Raw genomic sequence first — 9,856 nt, 5'->3', positions numbered from 1 at the left:
ACAGGATAGTCTGGAAATGGTTTAAAAGGGAGAAATTGTCGAAAAGGAGGCGAAGGCGATTGAATGGGCTAAAAATCGGACAGGCTGTCCGGGGAAAAAAAAAAGAGGGGGGGGTGGTGGAAAAAGGGACAAAAGGGGTGCAACACGAGGACTTCCCAGGGGGTCACCCATCCTGGTACTACTCTCGCCCAAGCACGCTTAACTGCGGAGTTCTGATGGGATCCGGTGCATTAGTACTGGTATGATCGCTCCCGAAGATTAACCGCGACTTTATTGTTTTAAGCAGTAGACGGGGAAAAAAATGAAATTGAATGGAACAGGATAATCTGGAAATGGTTTAAAAGGGAGAAATTGTCGAAAAGGAGGCGAAGGCGATTGAATGGGCTGAAAATCGGACAGGCTGTCCGGGGAAAAAAAAAAGAGGGGGGGGGGTGGTGGAAAAAGGGACAAAAGGGGTGCAACACGAGGACTTCCCAGGGGGTCACCCATCCTAGTACTACTCTCGCCCAAGCACGCTTAACTGCGGAGTTCTGATGGGACCCGGTGCATTAGTGCTGGTATGATCGCACCCGAAGATTAACCGCGACTTTATTGTTTTAAGCAGTAGACGGGGAAAAAAATGAAATTGAATGGAATAGGATAATCTGGAAATGGTTTAAAAGGGAGAAATTGTCTAAAAGGAGGCGAAGGCGATTGAATGGGCTAAAAATCGGACAGGCTGTCCGGGGAAAAAAAAAAGAGGGGGGGGTGGTGGAAAAGGGACAAAAGGGGTGCAACACGAGGACTTCCCAGGGGGTCACCCATCCTCGTACTACTCTCGCCCAAACACGCTTAACTGCGGAGTTCTGATGGGATCCGGTGCATTAGTGCTGGTATGATCGCACTCGAAGATTAACCGCGACTTTATTGTTTTAAGCAGTAGACGGGGAAAAAAATGAAATTGAATGGAACAGGATAATCTGGAAATGGTTTAAAAGGGGGAAATTGTCGAAAAGGAGGCGAAGGCGATTGAATGGGCTAAAAATCGGACAGGCTGTCCGGGGAAAAAAAAAAAGGGGGGGGGGGTGGTGGAAAAAGGGACAAAAGGGGTGCAACACGAGGACTTCCCAAGGGGTCACCCATCCTAGTACTACTCTCGCCCAAGCACGCTTAACTGCGGAGTTCTGATGGGATCCGGTGCATTAGTGCTGGTATGATCGCACCCGAAGATTAACCGCGACTTTATTGTTTTAAGCAGTAGACGGGGAAAAAAATGAAATTGAATGGAACAGGATAATCTGGAAATGGTTTAAAAGGGAGAAATTGTCGAAAAGGAGGCGAAGGCGATTGAATGGTCTAAAAATCGGACAGGCTGTCCGGGGAAAAAAAAAAGAGGGGGGGGGTGGTGGAAAAAGGGACAAAAGGGGTGCAACACGAGGACTTCCCAGGGGGTCACCCATCCTAGTATTACTCTCGCCCAAGCACGCTTAACTGCGGAGTTCTGATGGGATCCGGTGCATTAGTGCTGGTATGATCGCACCCGAAGATTAACCGCGACTTTATTGTTTTAAGCAGTAGACGGGGAAAAAAATGAAATTGAATGGAACAGGATAATCTGGAAATGGTTAAAAAGGGAGAAATTGTCGAAAAGGAGGCGAAGGTGATTGAATGGGCTAAAAATCGGACAGGCTGTCCGGGGAAAAAAAAAAGAGGGGGGGTGGAAAAAGGGACAAAAGGGGTGCAACACGAGGACTTCCCAGGGGGTCACCCATCCTAGTACTACTCTCGCCCAAGCACGCTTAACTGCGGAGTTCTGATGGGATCCGGTGCATTAGTGCTGGTATGATCGCATCCGAAGATTAACCGCGACTTTATTGTTTTAAGCAGTAGACGGGGAAAAAAATGAAATTGAATGGAACAGGATAATCTGGAAATGGTTTAAAAGGGAGAAATTGTCGAAAAGGAGGCGAAGGCGATTGAATGGGCTAAAAATCGGACAGGCTGTCCGGGGAAAAAAAAAAGAGGGGGGGGGGGTGGTGGAAAAAGGGACAAAAGGGGTGCAACACGAGGACTTCCCAGGGGGTCACCCATCCTAGTACTACTCTCGCCCAAGCACGCTTAACTGCGGAGTTCTGATGGGATCCGGTGCATTAGTGCTGGTATGATCGCACCCGAAGATTAACCGCGACTTTATTGTTTTAAGCAGTAGACGGGGAAAAAAATGAAATTGAATGGAACAGGATAATCTGGGAATGGTTTAAAAGGGAGAAATTGTCAAAAAGGAGGCGAAGGCGATTGAATGGGCTAAAAATCGGACAGGCTGTCCGGGGAAAAAAAAAAGAGGGGTGGTGGTGGTGGAAAAAGGGACAAAAGGGGTGCAACACGAGGACTTCCCAGGGGGTCACCCATCCTAGTACTACTCTCGCCCAAGCACGCTTAACTGCGGAGTTCTGATGGGATCCGGTGCATTAGTGCTGGTATGATCGCACCCGAAGATTAACCGCGACTTTATTGTTTTAAGCAGTAGACGGGGAAAAAAATGAAATTGAATGGAACAGGATAATCTGGAAATGGTTTAAAAGGGAGAAATTGTCGAAAAGGAGGCGAAGGCGATTGAATGGGCTAAAAATCGGACAGGCTGTCCGGGGAAAAAAAAAAGAGGGGGGGGGGTGGTGGAAAAAGGGACAAAAGGGGTGCAACACGAGGACTTCCCAGGGGGTCACCCATCCTAGTACTACTCTCGCCCAAGCACGCTTAACTGCGGAGTTCTGATGGGATCCGGTGCATTAGTGCTGGTATGATCGCACCCGAAGATTAACCGCGACTTTATTGTTTTAAGCAGTAGACGGGGAAAAAAATGAAATTGAATGGAACAGGATAATCTGGAAATGGTTTAAAAGGGAGAAATTGTCGAAAAGGAGGCGAAGGCGATTGAATGGGCTAAAAATCGGACAGGCAGTCCGGGGAAAAAAAAAGAGGGGGGGGGGGGGGTGGTGGAAAAAGGGACAAAAGGGGTGCAACACGAGGACTTCCCAGGGGGTCACCCATCCTAGTACTACTCTCGCCCAAGCACGCTTAACTGCGGAGTTCTGATGGGATCCGGTGCATTAGTGCTGGTATGATCGCACCAGAAGATTAACCGCGACTTTATTGTTTTAAGCATTAGACGGGGAAAAAAATGAAATTGAATGGAACAGGATAATCTGGAAATGGTTTAAAAGGGAGAAATTGTCGAAAAGGAGGCGAAGGCGATTGAATGGGCTAAAAATCGGACAGGCTGTCCGGGGAAAAAAAAAAGAGGTGGGGGGTGGTGGAAAAAGGGACAAAAGGGAATGCAACACGAGGACTTCCCTGGGGGTCACCCATCCTAGTACTACTCTCGCCCAAGCACGCTTAACTGCGGAGTTCTGATGGGATCCGGTGCATTAGTGCTGGTATGATCGCACCCGAAGATTAACCGCGACTTTATTGTTTTAAGCAGTAGACGGGGAAAAAAATGAAATTGAATGGAACAGGATAATCTGGAAATGGTTTAAAAGGGAGAAATTGTCGAAAAGGAGGCGAAGGCGATTGAATGGGCTAAAAATCGGACAGGCTGTCCGGGGAAAAAAAAAAGAGGGGGGGGGGGTGGTGGAAAAAGGGACAAAAGGGGTGCAACACGAGGACTTCCCAGGGGGTCACCCATCCTAGTACTACTCTCGCCCAAGCACGCTTAACTGCGGAGTTCTGATGGGATCCGGTGCATTAGTGCTGGTATGATCGCTCCCGAAGATTAACCGCGACTTTATTGTTTTAAGCAGTAGACGGGGAAAAAAATGAAATTGAATGGAACAGGATAATCTGGAAATGGTTTAAAAGGGAGAAATTGTCGAAAAGGAGGCGAAGGCGATTGAATGGGCTGAAAATCGGACAGGCTGTCCGGGGAAAAAAAAAAGAGGGGGGGGGGGGTGGTGGAAAAAGGGACAAAAGGGGTGCAACACGAGGACTTCCCAGGGGGTCACACATCCTAGTACTACTCTCGCCCAAGCACGCTTAACTGCGGAGTTCTGATAGGACCCGGTGCATTAGTGCTGGTATGATCGCACCCGAAGATTAACCGCGACTTTATTGTTTTAAGCAGTAGACGGGGAAAAAAATGAAATTGAATGGAATAGGATAATCTGGAAATGGTTTAAAAGGGAGAAATTGTCGAAAAGGAGGCGAAGGCGATTGAATGGGCTAAAAATCGGACAGGCTGTCCGGGGAAAAAAAAAAGAGGGGGGGGTGGTGGAAAAGGGACAAAAGGGGTGCAACACGAGGACTTCCCAGGGGATCACCCATCCTCGTACTACTCTCGCCCAAACACGCTTAACTGCGGAGTTCTGATGGGATCCGGTGCATTAGTGCTGGTATGATCGCACCCGAAGATTAACCGCGACTTTATTGTTTTAAGCAGTAGACGGGGAAAAAAATGAAATTGAATGGAACAGGATAATCTGGAAATGGTTTAAAAGGGAGAAATTGTCGAAAAGGAGGCGAAGGCGATTGAATGGGCTAAAAATCGGACAGGCTGTCCGGGGAAAAAAAAAAAGGGGGGGGGGGGTGGTGGAAAGAGGGACAAAAGGGGTGCAACACGAGGACTTCCCAAGGGGTCACCCATCCTAGTACTACTCTCGCCCAAGCACGCTTAACTGCGGAGTTCTGATGGGATCCGGTGCATTAGTGCTGGTATGATCGCACCCGAAGATTAACCGCGACTTTATTGTTTTAAGCAGTAGACGGGGAAAAAAATGAAATTGAATGGAACAGGATAATCTGGAAATGGTTTAAAAGGGAGAAATTGTCGAACAGGAGGCGAAGGCGATTGAATGGTCTAAAAATCGGACAGGCTGTCCGGGGAAAAAAAAAAGAGGGGGGGGGTGGTGGAAAAAGGGACAAAAGGGGTGCAACACGAGGACTTCCCAGGGGGTCACCCATCCTAGTATTACTCTCGCCCAAGCACGCTTAACTGCGGAGTTCTGATGGGATCCGGTGCATTAGTGCTGGTATGATCGCACCCGAAGATTAACCGCGACTTTATTGTTTTAAGCAGTAGACGGGGAAAAAAATGAAATTGAATGGAACAGGATAATCTGGAAATGGTTAAAAAGGGAGAAATTGTCGAAAAGGAGGCGAAGGCGATTGAATGGGCTAAAAATCGGACAGGCTGTCCGGGGAAAAAAAAAAGAGGGGGGTGGAAAAAGGGACAAAAGGGGTGCAACACGAGGACTTCCCAGGGGGTCACCCATCCTAGTACTACTCTCGCCCAAGCACGCTTAACTGCGGAGTTCTGATGGGATCCGGTGCATTAGTGCTGGTATGATCGCACCCGAAGATTAACCGCGACTTTATTGTTTTAAGCAGTAGACGGGGAAAAAAATGAAATTGAATGGAACAGGATAATCTGGAAATGGTTTAAAAGGGAGAAATTGTCGAAAAGGAGGCGAAGGCGATTGAATGGGCTAAAAATCGGACAGGCTGTCCGGGGAAAAAAAAAAGAGGGGGGGGGGTGGTGGAAAAAGGGACAAAAGGGGTGCAACACGAGGACTTCCCAGGGGGTCACCCATCCTAGTACTACTCTCGCCCAAGCACGCTTAACTGCGGAGTTCTGATGGGATCCGGTGCATTAGTGCTGGTATGATCGCACCCGAAGATTAACCGCGACTTTATTGTTTTAAGCAGTAGACGGGGAAAAAAATGAAATTGAATGGAACAGGATAATCTGGAAATGGTTTAAAAGGGAGAAATTGTCGAAAAGGAGGCGAAGGCGATTGAATGGGCTAAAAATCGGACAGGCAGTCCGGGGAAAAAAAAAGAGGGGGGGGGGGTGGTGGAAAAAGGGACAAAAGGGGTGCAACACGAGGACTTCCCAGGGGGTCACCCATCCTAGTACTACTCTCGCCCAAGCACGCTTAACTGCGGAGTTCTGATGGGATCCGGTGCATTAGTGCTGGTATGATCGCACCAGAAGATTAACCGCGACTTTATTGTTTTAAGCATTAGACGGGGAAAAAAATGAAATTGAATGGAACAGGATAATCTGGAAATGGTTTAAAAGGGAGAAATTGTCGAAAAGGAGGCGAAGGCGATTGAATGGGCTAAAAATCGGACAGGCTGTCCGGGGAAAAAAAAAAGAGGTGGGGGGTGGTGGAAAAAGGGACAAAAGGGGTGCAACACGAGGACTTCCCTGGGGGTCACCCATCCTAGTACTACTCTCGCCCAAGCACGCTTAACTGCGGAGTTCTGATGGGATCCGGTGCATTAGTGCTGGTATGATCGCACCCGAAGATTAACCGCGACTTTATTGTTTTAAGCAGTAGACGGGGAAAAAAATGAAATTGAATGGAACAGGATAATCTGGAAATGGTTTAAAAGGGAGAAATTGTCGAAAAGGAGGCGAAGGCGATTGAATGGGCTAAAAATCGGACAGGCTGTCCGGGGAAAAAAAAAAGAGGGGGGGGGGGGTGGTGGAAAAAGGGACAAAAGGGGTGCAACACGAGGACTTCCCAGGGGGTCACCCATCCTAGTACTACTCTCGCCCAAGCACGCTTAACTGCGGAGTTCTGATGGGATCCGGTGCATTAGTGCTGGTATGATCGCTCCCGAAGATTAACCGCGACTTTATTGTTTTAAGCAGTAGACGGGGAAAAAAATGAAATTGAATGGAACAGGATAATCTGGAAATGGTTTAAAAGGGAGAAATTGTCGAAAAGGAGGCGAAGGCGATTGAATGGGCTGAAAATCGGACAGGCTGTCCGGGGAAAAAAAAAAGAGGGGGGGGGGGTGGTGGAAAAAGGGACAAAAGGGGTGCAACACGAGGACTTCCCAGGGGGTCACACATCCTAGTACTACTCTCGCCCAAGCACGCTTAACTGCGGAGTTCTGATGGGACCCGGTGCATTAGTGCTGGTATGATCGCACCCGAAGATTAACCGCGACTTTATTGTTTTAAGCAGTAGACGGGGAAAAAAATGAAATTGAATGGAATAGGATAATCTGGAAATGGTTTAAAAGGGAGAAATTGTCGAAAAGGAGGCGAAGGCGATTGAATGGGCTAAAAATCGGACAGGCTGTCCGGGGAAAAAAAAAAGAGGGGGGGGTGGTGGAAAAGGGACAAAAGGGGTGCAACACGAGGACTTCCCAGGGGATCACCCATCCTCGTACTACTCTCGCCCAAACACGCTTAACTGCGGAGTTCTGATGGGATCCGGTGCATTAGTGCTGGTATGATCGCACCCGAAGATTAACCGCGACTTTATTGTTTTAAGCAGTAGACGGGGAAAAAAATGAAATTGAATGGAACAGGATAATCTGGAAATGGTTTAAAAGGGAGAAATTGTCGAAAAGGAGGCGAAGGCGATTGAATGGGCTAAAAATCGGACAGGCTGTCCGGGGAAAAAAAAAAAGGGGGGGGGGTGGTGGAAAGAGGGACAAAAGGGGTGCAACACGAGGACTTCCCAAGGGGTCACCCATCCTAGTACTACTCTCGCCCAAGCACGCTTAACTGCGGAGTTCTGATGGGATCCGGTGCATTAGTGCTGGTATGATCGCACCCGAAGATTAACCGCGACTTTATTGTTTTAAGCAGTAGACGGGGAAAAAAATGAAATTGAATGGAACAGGATAATCTGGAAATGGTTTAAAAGGGAGAAATTGTCGAACAGGAGGCGAAGGCGATTGAATGGTCTAAAAATCGGACAGGCTGTCCGGGGAAAAAAAAAAGAGGGGGGGGGGTGGTGGAAAAAGGGACAAAAGGGGTGCAACACGAGGACTTCCCAGGGGGTCACCCATCCTAGTATTACTCTCGCCCAAGCACGCTTAACTGCGGAGTTCTGATGGGATCCGGTGCATTAGTGCTGGTATGATCGCACCCGAAGATTAACCGCGACTTTATTGTTTTAAGCAGTAGACGGGGAAAAAAATGAAATTGAATGGAACAGGATAATCTGGAAATGGTTAAAAAGGGAGAAATTGTCGAAAAGGAGGCGAAGGCGATTGAATGGGCTAAAAATCGGACAGGCTGTCCGGGGAAAAAAAAAAGAGGGGGGTGGAAAAAGGGACAAAAGGGGTGCAACACGAGGACTTCCCAGGGGGTCACCCATCCTAGTACTACTCTCGCCCAAGCACGCTTAACTGCGGAGTTCTGATGGGATCCGGTGCATTAGTGCTGGTATGATCGCACCCGAAGATTAACCGCGACTTTATTGTTTTAAGCAGTAGACGGGGAAAAAAATGAAATTGAATGGAACAGGATAATCTGGAAATGGTTTAAAAGGGAGAAATTGTCGAAAAGGAGGCGAAGGCGATTGAATGGGCTAAAAATCGGACAGGCTGTCCGGGGAAAAAAAAAAGAGGGGGGGGGGGTGGTGGAAAAAGGGACAAAAGGGGTGCAACACGAGGACTTCCCAGGGGGTCACCCATCCTAGTACTACTCTCGCCCAAGCACGCTTAACTGCGGAGTTCTGATGGGATCCGGTGCATTAGTGCTGGTATGATCGCACCCGAAGATTAACCGCGACTTTATTGTTTTAAGCCGTAGACGGGGAAAAAAATGAAATTGAATGGAACAGGATAATCTGGAAATGGTTTAAAAGGGAGAAATTGTCAAAAAGGAGGCGAATGCGATTGAATGGGCTAAAAATCGGACAGGCTGTCCGGGGAAAAAAAAAAGAGGGGGGGGGTGGTGGTGGAAAAAGGGACAAAAGGGGTGCAACACGAGGACTTCCCAGGGGGTCACCCATCATAGTACTACTCTCGCCCAAGCACGCTTAACTGCGGAGTTCTGATGGGATCCGGTGCATTAGTGCTGGTATGATCGCACCCGAAGATTAACCGCGACTTTATTGTTTTAAGCAGTAGACGGGGAAAAAAATGAAATTGAATGGAACAGGATAATCTGGAAATGGTTTAAAAGGGAGAAATTGTCGAAAAGGAGGCGAAGGCGATTGAATGGGCTAAAACTCGGACAGGCTGTCCGGGGAAAAAAAAAAGAGGGGGGGGGGGTGGTGGAAAAAGGGACAAAAGGGGTGCAACACGGGGACTTCCCTGGGGGTCACCCATCCTAGTACTACTCTCGCCTAAGCACGCTTAACTGCGAAGTTCTGATGGGATCCGGTGCATTAGTGCTGGTATGATCGCACCCGAAGATTAACCGCGACTTTATTGTTTTAAGCAGTAGACGGGGAAAAAAATGAAATTGAATGGAACAGGATAATCTGGAAATGGTTTAAAAGGGTGAAATTGTCGAAAAGGAGGCGAAGGCGATTGAATGGGCTAAAAATCGGACAGGCTGTCCGGGGAAAAAAAAAAGAGGGGGGGGGTGGTGGAAAAAGGGACAAAAAGGGTGCAACACAAGGACTTCCCAGGGGGTCACCCATCCTAGTACTACTCTCACCCAAGCACGCTTAACTGTGGAGTTCTGATGGGATCCGGTGCATTAGTGCTGGTATGATCGCACCCGAAGATTAACCGCGACTTTATTGTTTTAAGCAGTAGACGGGGAAAAAAATGAAATTGAATGGAACAGGATAATCTGGAAATGGTTTAAAAGGGAGAAATTGTCGAAAAGGAGGCGAAGGCAATTGAATGGGCTAAAAATCGGACAGGCTGTCCGGGGAAAAAAAAAAGAGGGGGGGGGTGGTGGAAAAAGGGACAAAAGGGGTGCAACACGAGGACTTCCCAGGGGGTCACCCATCCTAGTACTACTCTCGCCCAAGCACGCTTAACTGCGAAGTTCTGATGGGATCCGGTGCATTAGTGCTGGTATGATCGCACCCGAAGATTAACCGCGACTTTATTGTTTTAAGCAGTAGACGGGGAAAAAAATGAAATTGAATGGAACAGGATAATCTGGAAATGG

At 48.1% G+C, this 9,856-nt stretch overlaps 31 non-coding genes across 31 annotated transcripts; all 31 read right to left on the bottom strand.

Moving 5' to 3' along the window:
* Window positions 1–134: 134 nt before the first annotated feature.
* On the bottom strand, window positions 135–253 carry LOC145810032 (5S ribosomal RNA). The gene has a single exon (XR_014353599.1). It is a non-coding gene; the product is annotated as a 5S ribosomal RNA (ribosomal RNA).
* A 199-nt stretch (window positions 254–452) lies between these two features.
* Window positions 453–571, bottom strand: LOC145809420 (5S ribosomal RNA). The gene has a single exon (XR_014352965.1). It is a non-coding gene; the product is annotated as a 5S ribosomal RNA (ribosomal RNA).
* Window positions 572–767: 196 nt separating this feature from the next.
* On the bottom strand, window positions 768–886 carry LOC145810916 (5S ribosomal RNA). The gene has a single exon (XR_014354468.1). It is a non-coding gene; the product is annotated as a 5S ribosomal RNA (ribosomal RNA).
* A 199-nt stretch (window positions 887–1,085) lies between these two features.
* LOC145809048 (5S ribosomal RNA) lies at window positions 1,086–1,204 on the bottom strand. Its single transcript, XR_014352542.1, has one exon. It is a non-coding gene; the product is annotated as a 5S ribosomal RNA (ribosomal RNA).
* Window positions 1,205–1,402: 198 nt separating this feature from the next.
* On the bottom strand, window positions 1,403–1,521 carry LOC145809809 (5S ribosomal RNA). Its single transcript, XR_014353376.1, has one exon. It is a non-coding gene; the product is annotated as a 5S ribosomal RNA (ribosomal RNA).
* A 193-nt stretch (window positions 1,522–1,714) lies between these two features.
* Window positions 1,715–1,833, bottom strand: LOC145809435 (5S ribosomal RNA). The gene has a single exon (XR_014352983.1). It is a non-coding gene; the product is annotated as a 5S ribosomal RNA (ribosomal RNA).
* Window positions 1,834–2,033: 200 nt separating this feature from the next.
* LOC145809890 (5S ribosomal RNA) lies at window positions 2,034–2,152 on the bottom strand. The gene has a single exon (XR_014353458.1). It is a non-coding gene; the product is annotated as a 5S ribosomal RNA (ribosomal RNA).
* Window positions 2,153–2,351: 199 nt separating this feature from the next.
* On the bottom strand, window positions 2,352–2,470 carry LOC145809879 (5S ribosomal RNA). Its single transcript, XR_014353447.1, has one exon. It is a non-coding gene; the product is annotated as a 5S ribosomal RNA (ribosomal RNA).
* A 199-nt stretch (window positions 2,471–2,669) lies between these two features.
* LOC145809868 (5S ribosomal RNA) lies at window positions 2,670–2,788 on the bottom strand. Its single transcript, XR_014353436.1, has one exon. It is a non-coding gene; the product is annotated as a 5S ribosomal RNA (ribosomal RNA).
* Window positions 2,789–2,990: 202 nt separating this feature from the next.
* Window positions 2,991–3,109, bottom strand: LOC145809346 (5S ribosomal RNA). The gene has a single exon (XR_014352875.1). It is a non-coding gene; the product is annotated as a 5S ribosomal RNA (ribosomal RNA).
* A 199-nt stretch (window positions 3,110–3,308) lies between these two features.
* On the bottom strand, window positions 3,309–3,427 carry LOC145809884 (5S ribosomal RNA). The gene has a single exon (XR_014353452.1). It is a non-coding gene; the product is annotated as a 5S ribosomal RNA (ribosomal RNA).
* A 200-nt stretch (window positions 3,428–3,627) lies between these two features.
* On the bottom strand, window positions 3,628–3,746 carry LOC145809335 (5S ribosomal RNA). The gene has a single exon (XR_014352862.1). It is a non-coding gene; the product is annotated as a 5S ribosomal RNA (ribosomal RNA).
* A 201-nt stretch (window positions 3,747–3,947) lies between these two features.
* Window positions 3,948–4,066, bottom strand: LOC145811413 (5S ribosomal RNA). The gene has a single exon (XR_014354955.1). It is a non-coding gene; the product is annotated as a 5S ribosomal RNA (ribosomal RNA).
* Window positions 4,067–4,262: 196 nt separating this feature from the next.
* On the bottom strand, window positions 4,263–4,381 carry LOC145810966 (5S ribosomal RNA). Its single transcript, XR_014354517.1, has one exon. It is a non-coding gene; the product is annotated as a 5S ribosomal RNA (ribosomal RNA).
* Window positions 4,382–4,581: 200 nt separating this feature from the next.
* LOC145809047 (5S ribosomal RNA) lies at window positions 4,582–4,700 on the bottom strand. Its single transcript, XR_014352541.1, has one exon. It is a non-coding gene; the product is annotated as a 5S ribosomal RNA (ribosomal RNA).
* Window positions 4,701–4,898: 198 nt separating this feature from the next.
* On the bottom strand, window positions 4,899–5,017 carry LOC145809808 (5S ribosomal RNA). Its single transcript, XR_014353375.1, has one exon. It is a non-coding gene; the product is annotated as a 5S ribosomal RNA (ribosomal RNA).
* Window positions 5,018–5,209: 192 nt separating this feature from the next.
* LOC145809858 (5S ribosomal RNA) lies at window positions 5,210–5,328 on the bottom strand. The gene has a single exon (XR_014353426.1). It is a non-coding gene; the product is annotated as a 5S ribosomal RNA (ribosomal RNA).
* Window positions 5,329–5,527: 199 nt separating this feature from the next.
* On the bottom strand, window positions 5,528–5,646 carry LOC145809847 (5S ribosomal RNA). Its single transcript, XR_014353415.1, has one exon. It is a non-coding gene; the product is annotated as a 5S ribosomal RNA (ribosomal RNA).
* A 199-nt stretch (window positions 5,647–5,845) lies between these two features.
* LOC145809344 (5S ribosomal RNA) lies at window positions 5,846–5,964 on the bottom strand. The gene has a single exon (XR_014352873.1). It is a non-coding gene; the product is annotated as a 5S ribosomal RNA (ribosomal RNA).
* A 198-nt stretch (window positions 5,965–6,162) lies between these two features.
* LOC145809299 (5S ribosomal RNA) lies at window positions 6,163–6,281 on the bottom strand. Its single transcript, XR_014352819.1, has one exon. It is a non-coding gene; the product is annotated as a 5S ribosomal RNA (ribosomal RNA).
* A 201-nt stretch (window positions 6,282–6,482) lies between these two features.
* Window positions 6,483–6,601, bottom strand: LOC145809333 (5S ribosomal RNA). The gene has a single exon (XR_014352860.1). It is a non-coding gene; the product is annotated as a 5S ribosomal RNA (ribosomal RNA).
* Window positions 6,602–6,801: 200 nt separating this feature from the next.
* LOC145810795 (5S ribosomal RNA) lies at window positions 6,802–6,920 on the bottom strand. The gene has a single exon (XR_014354350.1). It is a non-coding gene; the product is annotated as a 5S ribosomal RNA (ribosomal RNA).
* A 196-nt stretch (window positions 6,921–7,116) lies between these two features.
* On the bottom strand, window positions 7,117–7,235 carry LOC145810965 (5S ribosomal RNA). Its single transcript, XR_014354516.1, has one exon. It is a non-coding gene; the product is annotated as a 5S ribosomal RNA (ribosomal RNA).
* A 198-nt stretch (window positions 7,236–7,433) lies between these two features.
* Window positions 7,434–7,552, bottom strand: LOC145809046 (5S ribosomal RNA). Its single transcript, XR_014352540.1, has one exon. It is a non-coding gene; the product is annotated as a 5S ribosomal RNA (ribosomal RNA).
* A 199-nt stretch (window positions 7,553–7,751) lies between these two features.
* On the bottom strand, window positions 7,752–7,870 carry LOC145809807 (5S ribosomal RNA). The gene has a single exon (XR_014353374.1). It is a non-coding gene; the product is annotated as a 5S ribosomal RNA (ribosomal RNA).
* A 192-nt stretch (window positions 7,871–8,062) lies between these two features.
* On the bottom strand, window positions 8,063–8,181 carry LOC145809836 (5S ribosomal RNA). Its single transcript, XR_014353403.1, has one exon. It is a non-coding gene; the product is annotated as a 5S ribosomal RNA (ribosomal RNA).
* Window positions 8,182–8,381: 200 nt separating this feature from the next.
* On the bottom strand, window positions 8,382–8,500 carry LOC145809826 (5S ribosomal RNA). Its single transcript, XR_014353393.1, has one exon. It is a non-coding gene; the product is annotated as a 5S ribosomal RNA (ribosomal RNA).
* Window positions 8,501–8,701: 201 nt separating this feature from the next.
* Window positions 8,702–8,820, bottom strand: LOC145809049 (5S ribosomal RNA). Its single transcript, XR_014352543.1, has one exon. It is a non-coding gene; the product is annotated as a 5S ribosomal RNA (ribosomal RNA).
* A 200-nt stretch (window positions 8,821–9,020) lies between these two features.
* Window positions 9,021–9,139, bottom strand: LOC145811148 (5S ribosomal RNA). Its single transcript, XR_014354698.1, has one exon. It is a non-coding gene; the product is annotated as a 5S ribosomal RNA (ribosomal RNA).
* A 198-nt stretch (window positions 9,140–9,337) lies between these two features.
* LOC145810766 (5S ribosomal RNA) lies at window positions 9,338–9,456 on the bottom strand. Its single transcript, XR_014354322.1, has one exon. It is a non-coding gene; the product is annotated as a 5S ribosomal RNA (ribosomal RNA).
* A 198-nt stretch (window positions 9,457–9,654) lies between these two features.
* On the bottom strand, window positions 9,655–9,773 carry LOC145809636 (5S ribosomal RNA). The gene has a single exon (XR_014353197.1). It is a non-coding gene; the product is annotated as a 5S ribosomal RNA (ribosomal RNA).
* Window positions 9,774–9,856: the final 83 nt, after the last annotated feature.

The sequence above is a fragment of the Camellia sinensis genome, chromosome 14, assembly GCF_055761805.1.
Source record: "Camellia sinensis isolate YWXY chromosome 14, ASM5576180v1, whole genome shotgun sequence".
Lineage (NCBI taxonomy): Eukaryota > Viridiplantae > Streptophyta > Magnoliopsida > Ericales > Theaceae > Camellia > Camellia sinensis.
Note: the sequence above shows the minus strand (reverse complement) of the source record. Positions and strands in the feature narration are given on the sequence as shown.